This window comes from Syngnathus scovelli, chromosome 8 (genome assembly GCF_024217435.2).
Source record: "Syngnathus scovelli strain Florida chromosome 8, RoL_Ssco_1.2, whole genome shotgun sequence".
Taxonomy (NCBI): domain Eukaryota; kingdom Metazoa; phylum Chordata; class Actinopteri; order Syngnathiformes; family Syngnathidae; genus Syngnathus; species Syngnathus scovelli.
This window is the reverse complement of record NC_090854.1, coordinates 7,903,998-7,928,124: the sequence shown is the minus strand read 5'-3', so window position 1 is coordinate 7,928,124 and position 24,127 is coordinate 7,903,998. Positions and strand designations below refer to the sequence as shown.

The 24,127-nt window shown below is 43.0% G+C and overlaps 1 long non-coding RNA gene across 2 annotated transcripts; it reads right to left on the bottom strand.

The window, feature by feature from the left end:
• Positions 1-6,225: 6,225 nt before the first annotated feature.
• LOC125973592 (uncharacterized) lies at positions 6,226-23,587 on the bottom strand. Of its 2 annotated transcripts, XR_007483225.2 has the most exons (5): positions 23,372-23,587; positions 19,792-19,884; positions 19,407-19,584; positions 17,557-17,708; positions 6,226-6,489 (listed from the first exon to the last, which is right to left on the bottom strand). It is a non-coding gene; the product is annotated as an uncharacterized lncRNA (long non-coding RNA). The 2 variants fall into 2 exon arrangements; XR_007483224.2 differs by lacking the exon at positions 19,407-19,584.
• Between the last annotated feature and the right edge of the window lie 540 nt (positions 23,588-24,127).

Genomic DNA, 24,127 nt, shown 5'->3' with positions numbered 1-24,127 from the left:
TAAACGAATTTAGCAGAGAACCTTAAAAAACATTTTGGACTTGACATCCTTTTTTTTTTTTGTGCTTTGGATTTGGGAGAGTGCATGCCTGGGGGTCTGGGATGTTAAATGGGGGTGTTACGGCGGGACGGCTGCAAAGTTCAACGCTGGCGGATGTTTCGGGAGGGCAACGGCTCCGCCTGACAAGAGATCAATACTGTCCTCAGAGTGGCTGGAGTCAAGCTGCTGGGTCTGACAGGGGGCCGTGTGGCGTAATTGGATCAGGGGCGCAGCAAGTCGCCTGCATGAATCCCCCCCCCGCCCCCTCTTTTCTTCAGGACTGTCACAGCTGTCACATGTCATCCCCCTGCACCGCTGTCACCCCGGGAGGTTAGCGGCTGGCTCCCCTACCCCTCTCGCACCCATGCAAATGTCCACTTAGCAGATGAAGGCCGCCCCGATATTAGACGCATTCTTCATGCTTTTATGCAAAAGTAAAATCGATGTCATTGGAGAATTTCATGGAAATAAAGTCGGCATTTATGCAAAAGCCAAAGAGCGAAACCGCGTGAAGAAGTGGAAACAATTTGGTCTTGCTTATTAAAACGGGGATGAAAATAAGGCTGGGAAAAAAGAAAAAAAACAAACAAAAGGAGTTGAGGATTAGATGATATAGAGAGCAAAAATCCACAGATGACATAAAATCGTGAAAAACCTTATCTCCATTTGGTCTCAATGGGAGAGTATTGATGAACAGCATCTTTTGAAAGAATTTCTTTTGTGTCAGAAAACATGGAGAGCATTTTAATACTCTTTTAAAAACAAGCAGCCTGATCTCATTAATCTCCGCTTTGGACGAGAGATTAGAAGACGGAATTCCAGTCAAGCCTGCATGCTGTCGAAAATAAAAAATGACAATGTACATAATGATCTGTCGGTCGCTAATCTAGCTAGCATCCAATTGGGACCTCTATTATAAAAAGTCGCGCTTTATTCAAATCCTAAATATCTGAGGGCCTCAATAATTGTCACCCCTTCCGAGTCATAGAGGAGATTTCAGACTTCGCAGAACGCGTCGGATTAAAAACGTGGTTGAACATAAAAACGGGAATCCGTGTTTAAATTGACAGCAACAATTGGAGGCTGTGATGTTATCCTGCGAGAGTCGCCCTGCCCTCCATTTTCACACTCTTAATCAAATTAAAAGCTTAGGATCAGCGTGATTGGATTACCACCGATACAACGCACGATTCTTTTTAGTTCGGCGATGGCGAACTTGAGAAGACGCACGACACGGGGGGGGAGGCGCAACAGCACAGCGAGGCAGTGAGGCCGAATGGTTGTTTCAGTAATCTCGAAGAGCGACGCCTTCTTTCGGGACTGCGAGTTCACCTCGGCAGCCTCGACGGTTCAGCGAGCACAAGGATGTGCTTAACAAACGGCGAGGACGGCGGCGGGGCTCGACTGGCGGGCGGTCACGGGCTCGTGCTAAGTGATCTGTATTCCCCGTGAATCCACCGTGCCTTAACCCTGTGAAATTAAGGACACTCGCCAAAACCCGCCTCTGACCCCCAACATAATGCAAAATTCAAAAAGCGCCATGCATCAGTGTCTGTGTGATATGTAAGGAAAGGGGAGGAGGTGGGGCCAGGGCGGCGGAATAACCCACCAAAGCACCGTTAGGAAATGTCTCTGGATGCTGTTGCAGAATTCTGATTAAGACCTCCAGCAGGCTAGAACCCAGATGCCTTTTGGTATACGTAGACCTAGACCTGTTGTTCTCAAAGTGGGTTCCTTAGAATCCTGGAGGTAGAGCTCTCGCTTTCATGAGATTCCCTTTAAGATAACCGAGATTCTGGCTAGAAGCACAATTAACACCCAAAAAATGAAATTATAATAAAATTAACAATATAAAAAATAACAATAAATACAAAATAATATTACAAATATAATAAGAATAAAAATAAGAATAAAAAAATAATTAATTGATAGTACAAGGTGTATTAGCGTACTCAAAAAGGATAGCTGTTTAATTTGTAGTTTGGTGTTGAGTCTCTTCCTAAATAACCGAGATAGTTAATTGTTTAAAGAACATGGCCGGGGAAGTAAAGATTGGCAGGTGAAAGTGAGGCTTGCAAACTGACCTGCACGCGAGACCTCCTCGTTGGCGACTCATAATCACTACTCTCAGGGAGTCACGTGAGCCGCTAAAAGGGTGCCAAAGCCATTATGGGAGTGCTACAAACTCCACTTAAAGATCACTTTATACTCTATTACCTTCACTGTATTTACAGGAGGCCAGCTTTTTGGTAATACATTTGCCGGTGGCTCGGCAGGTGTCCATCTGCTGCGGGAGAAAAATGTGGCGCCGGAAAGATATTGTTTCCTCTACTGCATTTTCTCAACAGGACAGAACAACAATTTGCGGGACAAGTGGCGCCGTGTGCAAAGTAGATCGCAAAGAAGAAGTGAGGAGTAGAATAAAATTTGACTTAGGGAAGGAACACAATTAAGATGCATGTAGACAATAAAACTATCAAATACAGTGCCACTTCTAATTGTTAATGACTCAGCAATTTTTCTAAGGTTACTCGAGGCATGATGAGGCTACGATCGTCCGGTACATGGCGACATCTCACGAGAACAAGTTCCAGTTTCGATCCATGTCGAACAATCAAAGCCAATTACAGATCATTGCCAGTCATTTGTGGACAATTAAGTCTTTGGTGCTCGGTGTGAGTCCAACACATTGTGCAAATGTCTCACTAACAAAGAATTACAATCAATTAGAAGCACAGGAATGCCTTTGCTTCCTGCAATGCCGAGCTATTTCCTCTGACATTTTGTACTTATTATAGTGTGTGTGTGTTTGTGTGTGTGTGTGTGGGGGTGGCATTGGAATATTAAATACCATCTACCATTGGGGTTATACGTTCCAGAGATGAAAATCTGCCTCGTAACAATAGAGAATAATCTAATTTATTATTTAGTTATTTATAAATAATTTGAAGCTTCCTGCATAATTCAATACAAAACGTGCAAGTGAGGTGGATTTTTTTTTATCATTTATAAAAATGGGAAGAGGACCATGCAAAAAAATAATCGCATAATAACTCTCAATGGCAACATTCACGATTTCTTGTCTCGTGATGTAACCGAAGCAGTTCTAAGTGAGCGCTCACCATTACAGCTTGTCCTCTAAGCAAAGTTGCTAACATTGTTGAGGGATGAGAGCTCGCTAAACACGCCTCACACTTGATTCTTTTCACATCAGTGTCAACAAATTAGTAATGGTATCCCCCGGCTGAGATTGACGTATTTGTTTGCACCGCCGGAGCCGAAGTATGTGCGGGAGAGATAGGCATCCTCCAAACAAATATGGAAACCCAGCTTATTCCACACGTAATCATCGGCCGACCAACTGTAGTGCGAGATATCGGCCGAGCTGTCCTGGCGCTGATAGAGCCGTGCGGCAGCTATAAGAAATCAGCCCGAATGTGTCAAGGCTAGATAAGTGGACGTGCGTGTCTGCAGGAGATATATTTACACTGAGCAGGTAGCGGGAAGGCCACATCTAATTGACTCTGCAGCAGCAGTGGAGTGGATGAGGGGCTTACAGGGCGGCTGGCCGACTGGCCGGGCGGCCGAGAGCGCAAGATTAGTGCTGACGTCTCTGCCACATCAATTAGAACCCGCGGCTCGGGCCGGAGCGGAATCGCCACCGCCGGCCGGCCCGGGCCCTCCTGGCGTGCCTGGTTCCTGTGGACTGGTGGTCCAGACTCCCCCATGGAGGGAGGTGCCACAGAGAGTTTCACGACAAATGGCCGGATGTGTCCGTCAAAGCGGCCGATGGGGGCACACTGGGTGAGTAGCACCCTGCTGCTGTCTTCACTTTTCATACTGCTTCATCTCACTACATTTCTAGTGTCTCGAAAAGAGACATTGAACTAAAAATAATTAGTATACCTTCCATTCATGTCAAATAAATATTCCCCATTGAAATGAATGGACATGCCATTAATCGGTTCCAAACTCCATCAAACCAATACCATTTTTTGTCACCATTACATTCCGATTAATTTTGATTCAATGGCCCTCCCCAGACTTTTTTTTAACCTTTGCGATACTCTTCTAAAACACTTCCCATTCTCTTCAACACTTTTCGTATCCACTAAAATTCATATGACCCACCAAATCCAAAACAATAACAAAAAGTTCCTCAGTCTGAGCTAACACGAGTATACAAATGCACGTCACGTTGTGTTGGCCACCGGGCAAGAGCCGCATGAGGCCATCACAGAGCGTTAGTCAGCCTCTCCGCCTCCCTGTTGCCGCTGACAACAATACATCCAGATCGGCATCCTTCCCGGCGGGGGGCCGACATCAGGCATTAAGCGTTCCAGACTCGGATAGCCCCAACACCTCCGCCTTGGTCTTCACCTCTTAACACGAATGTTCACAGACCGTCAAATTGCATTTTGCGACACCTCTGCTATACGCAAACCAAAATGTTATGTTTTGATGGGTGCGTTTGTTCTTTTGTCGCAAAAAACTTGAAACCTATATTTATGAATCAGGAAGTGGCCTGCTAATTCAAAAAAGGAATAAAATGACAAATGAACAGAACTGGACATCTTTAACAGGTTGGCCTTGATTTAATCTCCATCCAAGGTGTCAAACTCAAGGCCCAGGGGCCAGATACGGCCCCGCCACATCATTTTATGTGGCCCACGAAGGCAAATTGTGCATCAAATTCGTGTCATTACTAGAATTACAAATTATCTTCACTTTTAATAAAAATTTTTTTAAAATATTTGACTAGTTTTTACTCATCTGATTTGAAAACGAGTTATTTGTCAGTTTGTTTTGTAGCTTTTACTGTATATAATATGAGGTGCTCATACATTTATTTGGGTTGACAGTCATAACGGCCCTCCGAAAGAAGCTAAGACCACTATGCGGAGTTTGACACCCCTGCTCTACATGCTCAAACTATTTGACATTAACCAACAATAATGAATGTCGTAAATATAAAACTCTTGATTTTATTAATTAGCTCAGGGAGCAATAATAAATAAATTAAAATAAATTAAAACATATAAAAATAAATAAAATAAATAATATACTATAAATATATATAACTATAAACATAAATAATTCCGGTACTATAGATTTAAAAAAGAAGTGAAATCTCAAAATGCCTCGCCTAAAATTTCATGACATTTCCATTTCCTGAGTGAGAGCGGCACTAAATTGCAAAGTGACTAAATGACAGGAGGTAGGAGGCTCCTGCTCAGCACCAATTATCCCTCAGATGTAGCAGCTCATATGGCTGCAGGGCCACTTATATCAGGGCTCCTCTGGTCCACAGTGGGTTTGTCACACACACACGCTCACGCACACACACACGGGTCTAGGTCGGCGTTTACAACAACAAAGTGCAGTTTGAGTAGCCGGCCAATCACAAGAATGCCACCACTTCCTGCCTTTCATGCCGTGTGCCTTTTTTCTAATCAATTATTAATCAAAGTCCTGTTTTGAAAGTCTAACTCAAAGACACATCTGCCGCACTGAAGTGTGTGTGTGTGTTTTTTTCTGCCGGGTCGCCTTTTTCATGGTTTCATTTACGATGCTCTTATGTGTTTGTCACGAGGTGGTATTATGTGCAACTGAAGGTGATTGATATGCAATAAAAAGATGGATTGTGAGTGTGATTTACAGGACTACAGTTTACTCGGCTGTCAGTACAGAGGATTTTTTTCCCCCTCTGAAGATTCATAAAACACACAGCTAGTACATTAAAGGATAACATTACGATATGTTTATACATAATTCAGTAAGGATTTTAAGCATATAGTATATTTAATGTTAGGCAGTTGTCGATGTTTTGTTTTCAGCACTCTTCAATTTTTTACTCAATTTGGTGAAATATACATTAAAGAATTCATGAATTAAACAGTTTTATCACATTTGAATGGAGATTGTACTGCTCCTAATGCGGTTGTTGTTTGCAAATGATGAAGAATCTATTTTTACATTGTTCATATTTTGCACCACCTGTTGTTGTCAAATATCGCTTGTTCAAAGAGATATAAGACCGCCACAATAATGCTATTTGTTAGCCTGTCTATGATGTTTCCCAATAGCTGTTAGCATTAAGCTAGCAGACTTAAAATCGCAATGTTTTTTTTTTTTTCTCACATTCTCATTTCTTTTTTTAATGGAAAATGCAATGAATACCTATGACTGCAGTTACACCTCAATTCACCCGTTCGATAAAAAATTCATCCACTGTTTGGGTCGAAAACTCCAACACCTCCACGCACCTTTTATTGGGAGACAAATTGAAGCATGGGTCCAGATCGGGGCGGGCGGCCAACACGGGGAATCTATTTAGCCATCCCATTCCGGGCCGGAGCGGCCGGCGGATGCCTTCAAAGGCGGCAGCAACAATGCGAGTGACATCGGGTCATGGTTCCTCCTCGCGGCCACCTGGCTGATAGAATTGTTCTGCGGGAAGATAGAAGAGACGTGTGAAGCGCTGCTTTTTGTCACGGCCATATCTGATGATTGATGGCTGCGCGGCCAGTGTGAATCTGCCCTTTTTAAATAATTTATGTTGGCCATCGCTATGGACAAGTACTTTATAACAGGGTTGTTATTTTTCCATTGACTGCAGAGATCAATACTTTAAAGACATGACATGGACCACTAATGAAGTACTTAAATGGCTCTCCGGAGTGCAAAGCGTTGCGGTGTTTACGCCGAGCAAAGAGTGAAAACAGCTTTATTGCTCCTCTTTGGAAAGTGAGACTTTATTGGACACATAAAAACAAGTTGCAGGACACTGTCGGAGTCCCTTTTCAACGTGGCATTTAAAATGTGTGCCGCATCCAAAAACGGCAGAGATCATAAATTACTTGAAAATGTTAACGTGCAATTTATATTTGTGCGTAAAAATTATGCAAAGCGTGCTGTTTTGTATCATTTTAGACAACTATTGATAGAGCGCAATATAAAATGTGCTTGGAATACAAATACCAGATTCTGCTTTGTAACGCTGACTATTGAATTGGAATAAATCACCAAATAAAAATAACAAAATAGCGTCAAAAAAAACTTTAGAATGAAAAAATTGCAGAGCCACGTGTTTATTCCTCCACTTACCAAAAGACAAATTAGCTCAACAATGCCGTTTGAATTCTTATTAAAGTTGATTAATTCTCATCATTAGTCGATCACACAACAGCTCATAAAATACACTAAATTGATTCCTTTACAGTGATTAATATGTGAAACACTTGAATTAACATCAATGAATCAATTTGTGAATCAATGACATGATGGTGTTTAAATACAGAGCTAATAGTGTACATTAAGTAGTGGCGCGCCAGCCATCGTATATCATTTGGTGGGCCCAAGACAAGGAGCAGAGGATCAACCTGAAATTATCGCAACAACTGTATTTATGTGATGGAATTTAAAAAAATAATATTATATGTACAAACAGATGATGAAAGCAGATCTTCCTCGGTGGATGTACAATACGAGAGTAGACTACGAAGGCTGCGTAAGTGGAAACGCTCCAAACTCGAAATGTTTCATCCAATTTAGCGCCGGGAGAAGACCTTGTAGACCGCTACGAACAAGACTGCGATGGGAAAGAAAAAAAAAAAAACTCAAGCAGGGCCATCTTCAAGCTGCGGATCAGTCAACAGCGTTAACACGACAATCCTTCGTGAAGAATTACACCTCTGCCCATCTGCACGCTCTCATTAATAGTGCTCAAACTTGTAATGGCTGTCTGATCGGGCGTATGTACGAGCTGCAAGATCGATGGGTGTGTGTGGGGGGGGCTGCTATGCTAATGCTAAGAGCTAATTATTCAAAAATTATTTGAATAAAATTCATTATTTGTGAGAAGAATTAGGTGGGTAGTAAAATTGATCAAATTGAATGGACCTGAATTAATATTTTTTTTAACTCCACAAAGATGGCCGCCATTTATTATTGATTAAAAGGCAGTCCAGAAAATGGACGATTGGAATGAACTGGCCCCTGCTTCACAAAAATTTCCTTCAGTTAAGCCCAATAACAAGTGTTTGAGTAAATCAAAAGGCTAAATTAGCGAGAGGCATTAATTACGGCTTACATGCGCGGGCCGTTTCCAAACCGGGCTTTAATGAAATGCGGCGTAATGGAGATGGCTCTCGGGGAGAGCGAGACGTTTATGAGGGGCCGGGAGCGCGGCAGCTGCCTTTCCCCTTGAGAGATAGAAATTTATGCCGTATACCCCGTTGATTGTCGAGAAGGTAAAGAACCAATAGCGGCGTGTTGGGAGGTTTAATTTAAAGTGTGTTTCTCACTAGGCTGCTCACAACACTTAATTAAACTCTGCTGTTTTGGCAATGACAAATGCTGCCGCGCCGGCGGAAGCCGAGCCGCTGTGACTGAGAGGCTTTTGTAATTTCTCTCATGTGCAGCCATGGCCACATCCAGGTCACAAACTGTAGAATTAAAGAACTAAACAAGATTCAGACGTGGGGGAATGAAGGCTGGAGGAAAAAGGGGAGGGCGGGTGGCTGGATGGAGTCATTTCTTTGTCTGCAATCAGTCTACATTTTCATCCTTCTCATTTTTTTTGGCGTGGATTTATGAGCGTCTGCGCCTGTGGTTTTCTACCTTCATTGCCTTTCACACTGACTTTTCCTAAGGCCACTTGTCGGCTTGATGGAGGCTTCAACATTTTCCTGAAGAAATGATGAATAAAACGAATGGCGGGCGGGCGGGCAGCCGTGCTGAATATTCCAACCGTCGTGATCTTTGCATGACGATTGAGTTGTTCCCAGCTGAGAGGGCAGCGAGTGCAAAATATGAGGGCGGGGGGGACTTACTGTAAGTGCCGCGCACAAAAACACGAGGCGGCTCAGGGCAGTCAACAAAGTGACAGGCGGTGACTAATAGCTTTGTTTCAGGGGGGAGAAATCCAATTCATGCCAAACATGCCTTATTTTGTTTCTGTAATGGTTTGGCTAGTGCGCATTTCATGAGATCCACTTAAAAGTAGAGCCCGGATCGCCGGCGTCCACCGGCCAGCCTTACCTGATGCTGTTATGAAGGCGCACAACTCGGTTATACCAGCAGGAAATAACCTCGCGAGATGCCTGCGAGGCACAAACGGGAGCTGGAGCATTGCATTCAATAATGTAGCCCAAGCTTTTTTTTTTTTTTAGTTGTTATGTTCCCTTTTTATTACCAGGGTGAATTGTATTGTTTTTTTACCTTACATGTTTGTGAGGTTTGATCACAGCAGGGGCACGCTATCTAAATAAATAGGGGGGTCATTTGGGTTACATATGTGTATTTTATTTTATTTATATGGTGTCGAGCTAGGTTCAGTTTTTAAGGCGGGAATCAGCTCTAAGGATTTTTTTTAAAGAATACACTAAGCAAAAGCAAAAAAACGGGTATTCTGCTTAACATCAATATAACATATAACATTAATATTTTAATTCATCAACCTCCAAGGGGCGCTATGTTGAACATTGCTTGTCCTGTTGTCTATTAAAAAAATATTTCATCTTTCTACAGAATGTCATGTGATCAAACCCGGAAACCAATAAAAATTTGGAAGTCTGCGGATATTTGCAGAGTTCAACGAAACCGGAGAAGCAAAATTGATATTTGATAATTCTTCAAAATGATTTAAATATTTGTCAAGTCTATTTTTCAACGGGTATGAATGAAATTATAGCCACGGCAAAAAAGTTGGTGCAACTGTATTAATTTTATTTTATTTTTTTACAACTGCATTTTTATTCCATTCCTAGAAAGAATGACGTAAAACAAAAATGTGACATTTGTTGTGTTGTTTCAAAACAGCTCCCACGTATTTTGCTGTGTAAATGCCAGAGACGCACATGCAGCGGGATCCGTTGGAGTTAACAGTGCAGCACTTTTGTGTTCACCAGCACAAATCATTAATCATGAGGCCGGCCATATTCTTGTACCGCCACCCGTGCTTTCATTACTGGGCCTAATTAAACAGTTCTGTGAACTGAAATCTCAGATTCCTCTGTTACAGATTATCATTAATTATGCTGAAAGTGCTCAGAGATGTTGGACTCAATTATATTGCGCTCAAAGCTGGCAGCGGCGTGATTCATCGTTGGGGGCGCGCCACAGCCACAGTCTCTGGTTATCGCCCACCTCCACTTTTGTAAATTGGGCTCTGCCAGCCAACAAACTAAGAATTATGTCCTGCTTTTTTTCCATTACAAACATGTTGGAGGGGCCCAGACCAATTAAGGCCGGAAGATTTGGTGGGGAGTGATGAGGCGGGCACTGGTGCACGGCGTTGGAGGGGGGTGGGGGGGGTGGGGGGGGGGGGGGTGCTGCAACTGTGACAATGAGCTCGCAGTCGTGACTTTATTACCACATAAAAATTCATCCTCAATATCCCAAAGTTCTCATTTTTTGTACAATTTGAATTTAGACTTAATATGGCGTCGGCGGGAATCACCGGATGTACAGTCGGCTTGGAGATTTAAATTGCGATTCCTGCTCAAGCTCATATTGCTTGAAGGAAAGTGTCAACTTTTCATAATGTTTGTGTATGACAAGTAGGTTGGGAAGCTGCTAACAATGTCAATATTACTTCAATAGCCCGATGTAGGAAGGGGGGGGGGGGGCTGTGTTCCAATGAAAGAATGTGCGAATGAGATTATTGGCTGAGGGTTAGATGATGGAGACGATATTTGGAATCAAGTTGCCACCTAAGCTGGAGCCTTAGCCTTTTTGCACAATTTCGCATCTCACACTTTTAATATATATGAAAATCAGCCTTGGCTTTCTGCATGTCTTTTATAATATCACCTGGAAGGATTGTTTTTTTCCTCAAAGAGAGATTTCAGTATTGTCGAGAGTGAATATCTTTTGATCAACAAAAATCAGGATTTTTTTTTGGGCTACATTTGTTTTTCCGCACAATCCTTTTGGTGACACAGCAGCAACAGCAGCAGCAGCAGCTCATTGAAAATGTAATACACTACTTCCAAGTCACAGGTCAGCTGGCAATCTGAATTTTAAAAGGATTGTGAATAATATTCTGTTTTACTTTCAAAATGAACTATGTGGCCTCCATCACGAATCCAATATATGTCTTAATCTTCCGGGCTCTTGAAGTCGGCGGCTCCGGAACAAGGCCTTTGACTCCTCAACTTAATAAGGAAATCACTTGTTTTCTCATCCGTTCTCCCGGGAGTTGCCAAAGCAGTGACGCTTTTCTTATTTTCAAAGTAATTGATGAGGCATACAATTGTAATGCTTTGCCGAGACAAAGGGAAAAAAGGGGGGCCTTCCAGTCAAGTGGAAGCTTCTAGTAAGAAATCATGCAAAGAATCGGGCGTACAAAAAACTGTTTGACGGAAACGAGGTCAACATGCTGCATTGAGAACGTAATCACACACATTTTAGTCATAAATGTATAAAGTCAGCAGGGTCTGTACTCTGGGATGCCCTACCCGTGGAAATCACAATGGCTGCCAAACACTTTCACTTGTTTGGTGAAAAGCCACTCAGACATGTTTTGTGTCATGTTGATTTCCAGATGTTAAAGTTGCATCCAAATATTAAAACGAGCGTGTTTGCTGTGAACTAAACACGGTTGACAGCAGCTGGGAATTTAAGCGTTAATTACGCACTAACCTTTTCAATACAGATATTTGGACATGTTAGATGCCACTACTGTGGAAAATGAAAGCACCCAATGAGCAATCAGCATCCACTTACATTACCATAGCATTGCGCCCCAAAACATGTCACGGAGATCCTCCCCTATTCATCCCAAAATAGCCGCTTAACTTTGACTGATACTAATTCTTAGTACATGAAGCCGTCGAAGCCCCTTCGCTTCCCCCGTTCCGTCTTTGTCAGAATATTACAAGCGACAGACTTTGTGATGCCCCCAGTATCCAAATTCCTTTCTTCTGTCAGATTACGCCATTTGATATGACGTTGCCCGCCCGGCATCGCGACCTCCCGTGCCTGCCAAAAAAGAAGGGACCTGTCATGCAGAAGGGGGAGTGGGGGTGGGCGGGGCGAGCATCATCACTCGGACCGATCCTGCTCGCTGTCATTTCCCCCGACTGTACGAGTCAACACAAATAAAAGTGAAGAGTCGGTAATGGCGCTGAGAGAGCGAGAGCGAGAGAGAGAGAGAGAGAGAGAGAGAGAGAGAGCGAGAGAGAGAGACTGGGCTTGTGGCGGCCATTACTTTTATTCAAACCTCACAGATGACATGATGTGAAAAATGAGCCTGTGTCTTGTTGGGTGCCCATTAGTGAGATAGCGCATTATCTCCCCTTTTTCACATTGAATCTCCTCCCCGCACGTGGTGGCAGATGCCGCCGCCGCTGACTTGCTCACTTTTATGGGCTCTTGACTGCCATAGTCTTTTAAATACCGGGTGGGGGGTGGGAGGGGGCGAGCACCAGGCGGGGATGACGTATCGCTGTCAGTACTCTTTACCTCCCTGACAGCTGCTTTCACAGGATCACTCTTTGAGGCTTCTTTCTGAAACGGACAGCTAATGTCATTCCTCTCAGAGGGACGTGCGGCGGCGGCTATCGCAGCAAAGGTGGCGAGAATGTGGCCGCGCAATTACCGGGCAATTTACAAAGGAACAATCCGCGTGCTGTTTCGAGCGTAGTAAATGTATTTGTGTCTAATATGAGTCAGGCGATAACTGCTGGCAGGAATCGTTCTAAGTATCTGTAATTCGATTTGAGTGACAACAAAACTATGCTTTAAAAGTTGGCTAGCTTAATGCTTAGACATAGTGGGGAAAATCATAGACAGGCTAACGAATAGCATTGGTGTTGCCAATTCAAACACAAAAAGTGGAGCAACACAAGCAGACAGACAGAACAACACTCACTTGTCATTTCATGGACTCATCGTGTATTCATTGCTAATCAATGATTGCTTCGGGGGACACACAGAACTGTCTGAAAATACTTGACACATCTGGCCCTGGAGTGAGCAAGGGACTTTAAGTGAGTCTACAAAGAGAAATACATGTGGCGAGCAATGTTCAGGGGTTGTGGTCAGTGGCAGGGAGTCTTGGCTTCTTTCAGGCATGAGTGTGAACCACAGCCGCCCGGTTCAATCTAATCTCTGACAAGAAACAACAAGCCTTCGGGAAGTCCCCGAGGGGCTTTCACAAGGCTGCACAACATCACAAGGAGGTCCACTCAGGAGGACCTTCCATCTGCCGCACAAGAGTGTGTTTTGATTTTCTAACTTCACTGAAGGAGAAGTCCTCAGTTTTCCTCCAGCATTGCGGGTCTGTTTGCCCCCCCCCCCCCCCCTCTGCCCCCACCTGTCAGTTTTCCCTAAGTCCACACACACTAAACACGATCCCTAGTGTCCGTGTCCCCAGACCGGTGAACAACAGAGATGCAAGCGCCGCTGTCACAGAGCATACTGCAATCAGCCAAAAAAAAAAAAGACGAGAGATCTGAGGAGCAATTACAATGTGGCAGTGAAGAGGAGCAAAACTTTGGTGCGAGGACACCGGAAATAAATTACCCACCGTGGGAATTTAGTGCTTCAAGCAACTGCTAATCCAAGGCAACGATTCGCCCCATGTCGGAATAGCAGCAGGGAGTGTTAACAGTGTCACTTTGTGGACAAAGACCAGCAGGAAGCATAAAGCTAAATAATGCTACAAATTAGCCCGTTTAAGTAAGAATCGGAATTTGCCTCCGATGCAAAGCGAGTAATTCAACTTGAAACTGGGGCGCGATGGTGCTGATCACCTGACACACCTGATATTTCAAGTACTTTCCTCTCACAGGCAGCAACAGCTTGCAATCTGTTTGTTTAGAGTCGTCGCGACGGAAGCCAAGGCATGTCGCAACACGAAATGAATGCGACTGCGAGATGTCGCCAGCTGCGCATGATATGATGAATTACAATCAGATGTTAATCAGCCAGAGAAGCGCCTTGTTTACACTGCGGACGCGAGCACGGCGCGGCGCGGCGCAGCTTAGACGCTTCTCGTATCCAGCTACGGATTCTTGCGCACACAGGGATAGACCACCGTTTGCAACACTAATTAACTTTTTTTTTCTTCAGTATTTTGTTTGACGAACAAAAACACATTTCCGATAAAATGGTCTGTCTTTAAAGAGACATTAGTAAAGTTTGTTCATGCATTGCTAATGACTATTTTACTCTGTTACCCTGCCTTTGTGTGTGCGTGTGTGCGTGTGTGCGTGTGTGTGTGTGTGTGTGTGTGTGTGTGTGTGTGTGTGTGTGTGTGTGCGTGCGTGCGTGCGTGCGTGCGTGTGTGCAGAAAGCAAACAGCTACAAGAGCAGTAACAAGGTCAATACTAATGTAAGTACCTTTTTATTTCCCCAGCCACTCCATGTTGGATGTGCAAAGTGTGTTTGTCCCGCAAAGCTACTAATGACCATAAAATCCTTATATTGCTTTTGTATTGATTTACTCATCCACAGGTGGATGGTGGCTCCATACGGTACTTATGGTATTAATTGTCACTTACTGTGTGTGGCAATAAAAACATGCTATGGAGCTTCTTATCGCCATAAAGGTGGATTTGAGAGTAATTACTTTTTAGGGTTTTCAGAAATTGTAATGGCACAGCATGGTACGCAAACAAAACATGAGTTATGAGAATAGATTTGTGCTGCCACAACAAAAAAAACATTACAACAATATGGATGACTTTGAAAACTATTTATAGTGGATATAAAGTCAACACAGTCCTGCCATAAAAATGCCTAATTAAGAAGGAAAAAGCCTACTAGAACATATGAAGTTCTGAATTTTTTTATTTTTAATTAATTAATTCAAACTAATTTGATAACATGTCTCAAAAAGCATCAGTTTCCGGTTTATCATCTAGCTAAAAAGTGGAAATAATATAAGACAAGGCAAAACAAGTTTAGCTGCTTTGATTCTGGTAACGAAGCAGACAAAGCCTCATTGTGATATATCGAAAAAGTGAATATGCATCCATTCAGATGAGAAAAGCAATATATGAAATGGGAATATATGAAACATGAGCAAGGAGAGTAAACACAAAGAGCGCAAGGAGCGGAAAACGACGCTACGACTAAATTGCTTCGACGCCGCAGATGCGCTTTTGACAGTGGCAATATTACTCTGATACGCTGTTTAGTTTTAATAGGAACCCTCGGCTCAAATATGAGCCGACAAACACGGCAAGACAAACATGATGAAATATACGCCACCAAATAGAGACGCGGCGGCGCTGCGTGGGTGAAGCCAAAGCGCAGAACAAACACAATTCTCATATAACTCCGAGTGCGGCCAAGTCGCAGCCCAAACAAAGCCAGCGATTGCCGCGACTTTAGCGTCGGTGGCTGCCCGTCGCAGATTGAAATCGCGGATTTTCGCCCCGTACGCGTTTGAAGAAAAATGAGTGGATTCGGGATCAAGAGACTTTCTGGTGGAATTTAAGTCTGTTTGAGGATTAGGACTTCTTCATCCTGTACAAAGCCTGCCGAGAGCCGCACGCTAGCCCTCAGAGGCCCGCCTCACTTGCGCACGGCACACACAGATGCAGAGGTGATAAAACAACACCAGGGCCAGCGAGCGGTGTTTTGAGCGAGGGGCTTCATAATAAACAGGGGGGTGAATGGAAAACTTTTTCAGTTTTAGGAGATAAGAGAACAAAACTCATTCAAAGTTACGGCCAAAAGTATAGATAGCAAAATCAATATACATGAATTGAGAATGGTATTATGGACATTTTAACAGCACATACGTATTTGTCCATATAAAAATATTGTTGTCATCCATCTGTTTAGGAGGTGCACGCGAGTAAGGTAAAAAAAAAATTGAAATTGGACCCAAGGCCTTTAAGTGTTTGAGCCTGAGTAAGTGTGACTCTTGACACCCTCGCGCTCGTACAGTCTTTGAGCTCTTCATCATCTTGCAGAGAAAAGAAAAAAAAAAAAAAAAGAAGAAGAAAATTCCGGCCAACTGACCGAGTGAGACGACGAGTGCGACGGCAGTGGGCAAATGAAGCAGCGAAAGGCTCTTCTCCTGCAGACCGGCACGGCGGGAGAGCGGGCTAACTATAACCACATCAATGGCGAGCTCTCACAGCAAGGACACCTCCCTCAACTTTGAAAATAAAATAAATTAAACAACAAAGGGGGACGGTGACATTCATGGCCAGTTCAGTTTTGCGCACAACATAGCTGCAATACACACACGGACACGACAGTCCATTTAATTAGGATTATTGATTCTGTTCTTCTGAAAGCAATACAAAATAACGCTATAGGCTAACGTTACTGCTGTGATTAACGGCACTATTTCTATGACCAGTGTTTAAACATTCTGTCAGTTCTTGAATGGTTTTTAATTGCCAGAACATTGATGCTACTTTATGTTAGCACGTCTAAGCCATTTTGTGTTGTTAGCATTAAGCTAGCAGACTTTAGACAGAGGCGAGGTGCAATAGTTGAATGCAAAAGTAATGCTAACTCTCAAGCTAGCAAACTTTAGACGGAGGTAAGGTGGAATAGTTGAATACAAAAGTAATGCCAACTTTTAAGTCAAGGTACCATCGTATTTCCACAGACAGGGAAATTTAGACCACCCCACCCCTTTCAGCCTAAACCTGGACACAAGCGGGTAGCCATCTTTGTACTTCTCCCGGCATCACACACACATAATCAATAATGGAAAAATATACAGTGCGAAAGGCCGTAGTGGCGGGCGCTGGCTACACGCGGGCGGCAATGACGAATGATTTTGTGCCACTTCTGACAGCGAAGTGCACTCGGTGAGAGAAGCGGAAGGCCTTTTTAATAGCGCGAGGAGAGAATTAAATCAAAGGTGGGAGGGAGGGCCTCCTCCGAAAGGGAGACACGCCGCATCCTTGGGCTCTAAATCACAGCTCTTCTTAAGACCTTTGCCATATTTCTACATTATACAGGGAAAGCTGTCACCGCTGTCTACGGTAAAGTTTACAAATCATGATTTATTTCGGACGGAACCTCTAAACACCTGTTTGGGGTAAAATAAGCATCGCCTGCTGGATTATTTGTGGACCACAAAGTTTTCTTTGGAGTTCTGAAAGAAGTGTGCATTATGTAGGTATACTCGCTGGCCTCAACAATCCAAACCCTGTCATTTTCTTATTATGATCATTTATGTATGTTCCCACGGGGTGGGACATTTTTTTTAAATAACCGAACTCCCAAATTAATATTGCGATTTAGATTTAATATTTGATTTTTTTTTCTTGATCGTTCTCCATGTATTTTTTTTACAAACGAGCAATACATAGATTTTTTTTTCAACAAAAAATATCCGATTTTTATACATAATTTTTAACACATGAAATATCTGCGTTGGTCTCTCTGTGTGAACCAAAGCACCTCGTTCAGGGTCTCCGTGTGAAACCCGACAAAAGACATCGTTTAACTGCGCCAGCTTTGGAAAACTACAAGAAGCGGCCCAAAAAGCTCGGCAAAGTTTTACAAAGGTCAAAAATTAATCAAACTCATTACCTGTGGAAGAGAAGGATCTCGGTTGCTGCAAACTCATTTAGCAGATTTTTTAACCTCTATTTTCTTTGCAAAGGGCTGAAGATTCCCAAAGGAGGGGATGTCCATGACTGCTCATTTACAACTGGAAGTGAATCATAATTATCCTTCGCAGCCTGCAGGAGACAAAAACAACTCTGTTAAAAGAAGGTAGGGAAGAAAAAAAAAAACTCTATGATATTTGTACACAACAACATCATAATATGTCCTCATTTGTATGGTGTCAATTTTGAAAGTGGTGACAGAAGCCCAAACAAGCTTTGTGCTGTGCAAATGGACAAAAGCCACTTGGGCTGGAGAGTGGGAGAAAATCCTTCTGAGTTGCCAGCGAGTGCCACTTTATCTGGAAAAGAAAAGCGACAGAGCAGACGCTGAACGAGGGGTGCAAGTAAGCCAGGAATGAGGGGGCACTCAGTCTCCCCTTTTCTTGCACCTGCTGAACTTTGGCCAAATATATATATATAAATGTGCATTATTCAACAACAAAAAAGATTAGATAATATGTGAGGTGTATTTTCTGCAACAAGAAGGAATGGTCATGGGGGGGCGGGGTGGGGGGGGCAAACATGATGAAAAACAAAAGAACAGTTCATGCTCTGAGGGAATTCCAGGCTGTAAATGTGCACAATATTGCACATTATATACATGTCATTTGTGAGTGCACTCCAAGTGACGCAGTGTCAAATCTGTGTGACAGATTTAGGTGAATGCTGGTGAATGCAGGGGCTGCGTGGGGCGAAAGCGGCTTAGGGCTAACTCGCGCCGCCGGGACCAGATCGAAAAGCAGGCAACGAGGAGCCAGCAAAGACACGCTACAATCTCACTTTTTTTTCTTTTCACCTTCTTGTGTGTGTGCAATATTACTTCAGAATTGTTGTCTTTACTGAAAGCAAAAATAATGTGTCGTTAGCAAATGATACAAAGGTGAGGGCGTTGTCATACTGTAATTACAGCGACGTCAAACGGGAACATACGTGGTCATCTGGTGACCAAATCAGAAATGCATGAAGTAATCTCAAGTGACTTTACATGAGACACATGAGGTAGTCTCGAGGTGTTGCGCAGTTGGAAAGAATCCGGGTTGCAAGTGTAATGTCGCCCTCTTTTGGTGACTGACGCAACGAACAACACCCCGGAATTGATTTCACGCACACCAAAGGTCGTGAAACTTTTTTACACTATGAGCTGCCTGTTAAAAAAAAAAAAAAAATCTCTCCACATTTCACCACCATGCCCTACTTTGAAACAAAGTTCACCCGAATAGTAGGAAAATTCAACTAAATATTTTAAGGTTTTGGGTAAAAATGGCTTTCTGCATTCCACAACAAACAAGTTTACGCAGTGATTCTTGTCAGTGTACCTCGTAGGTATAGAAATGTAAACAAACATTAAAAAGATTACTTGGATCAAATAACCAATATTTTTAAGACCAACGAAGTGTGCATGTACGACCTGTATAGTCTGCAGGAAGACCCTGACACCTAGTGGACAAATAATAAACTGCAGTGCTGCAGACACATTTTGGACATTTAAATGCAGAGCTCCATCCATTTTCAACACCATGAATGACTCTGCAGATCAGGCCAATCACCACCAGGGGGCATTATAACCTCCAGTACTGGCTGCAGTGGCTTGCAGCGTACAATCAAGTTTACTTTAATAAGACAAGCTAAGGGGTAACAGTGTCGAGTGCTTAGCAGATTTGCCACACAGTTATGAGTTCATTCATTTCAGTTTTTACAAATCACAGCCTTTTGTGCATTGGTGTGCATGTGAATGTTCCTTTGTTTATATATACAATGCATGCGACTGACCAGCTCTGAGTCGAGGGTGACGGGACCCTGACAGTGGGCGAGGTGGGACCTGCCTGCAGGGCTCTGACATGATGATAAAGCTGTCATGTTGCTACAATGGATTTGATGTGAGGGACAGCTGCAGCTTGTCAACTTAGACAGTAGCTTGACTCACAGCCTCCAGGATCATCTGTGCAAACTGATGAGCAATTACATTCAGGCATTTTTTTTGGGGGGGGGGGGGGTGTGATGTGTTGATGTGGGCCATTAAAAAAATCATAATTCAATCACAGCAAATACTCAATAAAGTGAAAAACTTCAATGTGGGCAACTAAAAAAATGGGAAAAAATGGCTGCCCACTGAGATGGCTTAAAATAGGTGGATTTTTTATTTTTATTTTTTTACCTGACATCGCCTTTCAAAGCAGCAACGTGCCAAGATTTTCCCCAAATTGCAGTCTGCCAAAATGCCAAATCTGGTTGGAATGGCCATTTGAACCTGAGCACAGAAAGTCTGGTCAAGAAAACAAAAAAAATTCACTCGTAAGGTCGCAAGGGTTCCCTAAGTCGACACATCAAAATTCCGACGAAGACCCACGCTTTTTTATTTTAAATCCAACCAAGATGGCGGCGATGCTTGTGATAAGAGCATTTCACCAACAGAGCGCAGTGTTGTCATAATCATATGCAAACTAGTCAAAAGATGAAATAGATTAGAGATGAATTGAGACGATGATGGATGCGGTTAAGTTGCAATAGTTTAAGTAATATGTATGGAAATCGATGAGCAGCTGTAAACAGAGTGGGACCAACAACTTTAATAAATAATAATAATAATGGCTCTGTTAAAAGAAATTGACTTTAATTCTATTACCATAAAGAAATATCTGACTCGTCATGAAGAGGGCACTCACACATTTCGACATTGTGTCGACACTGTACCTCGAGCAATAATGATGTGATCAATCACAAAATTGATATTCTGTTATATTCCTATTCCTATAAAAACGGCCGAGAACAACACTGCACCCATACCAAGACGTGTTTCTAAGATTGGCAATCTGATGCAGTGTAGTTATTTATATGCCACAGCAAACCACACACATACATTTGTTACTATATTTAAATGACATTTATTAATTCTAGCTTCATTAAAACAACTGTATTTCATTTCAATTTTTTTGTGGCTTTATCACAGAAAATGAAAAGAAGTACACAAAGTACACCATGGATTTGTACTGGTGTCAACATCGGGATGTCTCGAACAATTCACAAGCTACTTCCACATAGTGATTCTCCCCAATGTCACGTGAATTATTTATGATGGATGTCGAATCGACAGCAGGTTTACAGTGGGAGCAGCGAGGGGGATTATGCAGGATGCCGAGAAACACTTCCCTGCTGTGAATGGCGGCCCGCACTCGCCGTCAGAATGGAAAATCGTCTACACCTGACAGGGCTCGTCTGATGAGAGCACCGCGTCTCGTTATTAGCACCTCGTTATGTCTTCAACTATGTGTGCCTGCGAGTGTGTGCGGGAGAATTATTAGCGTGTGAACGTGCAACTCCCTGGCATGACATTTTCTTTTTTTGGATGACACTTATATGAGAGATGTACAATTTCAAAACTGACCAAGCGACAAGGGAAGGGTCAACCACGGTCTTTTACCAAATGTGACAACCCGCTGACCTTTCCCGCGAGTCTGTCGTTGTCTCACGTTGTCTCTCACAATGTCTTTTCGCCTTCTCGTCAACTTTGCTCCTCTGCCTCCGCTTTGAGATACGAGTGAACCGACTTGCAAGCTAGCAAGCAGCTGAATTGGCCCCGGTTGAACTTTGCCTTAGGAAAGTCTGCAAGTTTAATGCTAACACACAACGCAAAACACAGCAAGCAAGCTAACAAATAGCATTCTCGTAGGAAGTTCTTTTATGCTACCCTCTTCTTCAGTACAGCACATGTGCACACTTCTTCGTTGGTTTAGCTGCGTAACGTTCGTGTTTGGAAACAACCGTGAAATGCATTTTCTATTGCCTTCGGCCACGTGTCTATCAGGATACATATTGATTTTGAATCGCCTTCGAGTCCTTGGCTAAAGCACAGCCTTCAATCAAACAGTTGAGCGGAGTTGACTAATATACTACCACTGTCGTCTTATGGTCCAGATTCATCATTTCAGTGCAGATGCAATGATTTCAATGGGTGGGCAAGTGAAACAAGCCGACCCTGCCTTTCACTGACAAGATGTTAATTAGCACAACTGCAATGACCACACAGCCTGGGATGAATGTGCGGCTGCTGTTGCTGCTGCTGCTGATGCCGCTTGGCGGTCTGCTCCATTGTAGCCCCTCTTGGAGTCTCATTGACTCATCCGGCAGCAGCGTTTCCTAGCAACACCTCTTCAATGTACTGTACAGTATACTTCCCCATCTCATGGGCACATTTAATAATCTGCCTCGCAATTTCCATGTAAGCTTTGTTAAAAGATTTATGCGGCGCTGTTCTTTTCGTGCGGACAGGAGGCAATTCATGTGACAAAACAATGAATTGCAACACAAGTCCAAGGAAGGCTTTTTTCCACCAACTGCGGTTTTAATAAATGAACATTTCATAACGTGACCTCGGTGTCACGACAAAACCACCCCGAGTGCGACTCGCGCGTGCGGATGTGACACAAAAGCAATGCCCTCCGCCCTCGCTCGGCCGAGCCGGAGAATTACTGCGCGTTCGAGTGCAATTATGCGGCACATCGCGCTGAAAGACAGGAGTGCATTGGGGGCCTGAGAGCTAAGCAGGTGAAGTAGCCAGAATTTGCTGGTGATGAATCACGTATATTGTTGTTCCCCGAGTCTGGCTGTGAGGTTTATGACCCTTTAAAGGCTCCTCATCACTCGCTTGACAGAAAGTATATATTCTCCGGGGGCGGCCTGTGACTGCCTTGTGAAATTGCGATATTGCTTGTTGAGGACGTTGTCGGGAAAGGCTAGCTGCTAAGCTACATATCAGGCTAATTGGCACTGCTTTACTTTAAAGCTTTGTTACAGATCCAGCTGTATAAATAAAGTTGTTTTGTATTGTATTGTATTGATGATTGGCACTTGAATTTCAGCATCCAACATCTTCTCAACATTTTTTTGTTGTGGTTTTCTTGTTCTTCCCCCGTACTCAGCCATTCTTTCTGTCTCGCTCCATTCAGCTGTTTCTCTCTGGAGCCTTTCCATCAGGTTAAAAGAAGGAGAAAAAAAAGATGCTGTGTTGACTCCCATCTGGCAGACTTGAGTCTTACCACACAGCGCTCGGAAGCTGAATTAATCAGCAATCCTGTAAAAAGTAACACCACTGCCAGAAGCATAAGGCATTGTGATAAAGTATCAAAACGCATTGTGCGTAGTTGAGGTGAAATGGCGTGACTTTGTACGTTTGTAAATGTCTTGGATGGTAAAAGATATTAACATAACAGATATTGTCGTTCCCTTTTGGTCGCAGTCATCTTGCATGCTTAACCACTTTTTAGTGTCACTTAGGTGACACTGATAATACCGCATTAAGATAAGATTCTGTGCAAAAATATGTCTAATTAATATTTTGCAAAGCCGCCCACACCCCCATAACATTCATTGACTCACTACTTGGTACCGAAAATTTTCTGAGTGCATTTGTGTAGTTTTGCTGAGGGGCTGATTAGTGCTGAGAATAATGTTAGCTTGCGATGTAATTAGTGGATGTTCAGTCCTGCGGAACCGTCAATGTCGGACAGTCTAAAGGTCAAACAAGTTGGAATTTTAGCAAAAAAATTTTGAAGGTAATACTCGACTAAAGTTGGATAATGAGATCACATGACTAGGAATGACCACAAAAAAGACACATGCTAATGCTAGGTAGCGCTGTTGCTTTCCCTCGTTTTGTATTTTGTAAAATAACATAAATGTTTCCAGAAATTTTGTTAGGTTCAGTTTTTTTTTTCCCTACTCTTTATTGGGATTCTTACCGTGTATAAAATGTTCTAAAGCAGCAGTCAAGTAGTAATCCAGAGGATGAAGCAGCATTAATCTTCTGTCCCATCAACTAACCTCTTGGCATTCGTTGGGGCTTTTTCTGTGTGTGTGTGTGTGTGTGTGTGTGTGTGTGTGTGTGTGTGAGTGTGTGTGTGTGTGTGTGTGTGTGTGTGTGTGTGTGTGTGTGTGTGTGTGTGTGCGTGCGTGCGTGCGTGCGTGCGTGCGTGCGTGCGTGGAGGGGGGCATCTTGTTTCGTTAGCGGCCACTTAGCCACTAAGCTAAGTCAACAAACCAACGGCTTATAAAATTCTCCACTTGATCGAAAACTCTCCCAAATCACACCCGAGTAAAAGTGAACACACTCAAAGTTCACAAATTAAGTCAGAAAACAAAAATATGAGAAATATTCGGTTTTATTTGTCAGTGTACCTTCTCCGAAAAGTTATATAATTTGCTAGCTTTTCTTCTTCTACTACTCCTGCTTCCAATTCGTATATGTGAAGTAGAACAACGCCATCTATAGGTGACAAATAAAGTATTTAAAAACAATGTGAACTCCTAGGAATAATTGTATAAAGTAAATAAAATTATTTTAAACACCAAAAAGCTGTCATAAGTCACTTAAAACTATTTAGCTAGGGCTGGACACTGTTTGTGTTAAAGGACCACCTCGGTTTGTTCAGGTGCCAACCTTCAAGGCCATCTTCATAGGAGAGGAGAAAATGTGAGGAGAAAGTGCCAGTCAGCAG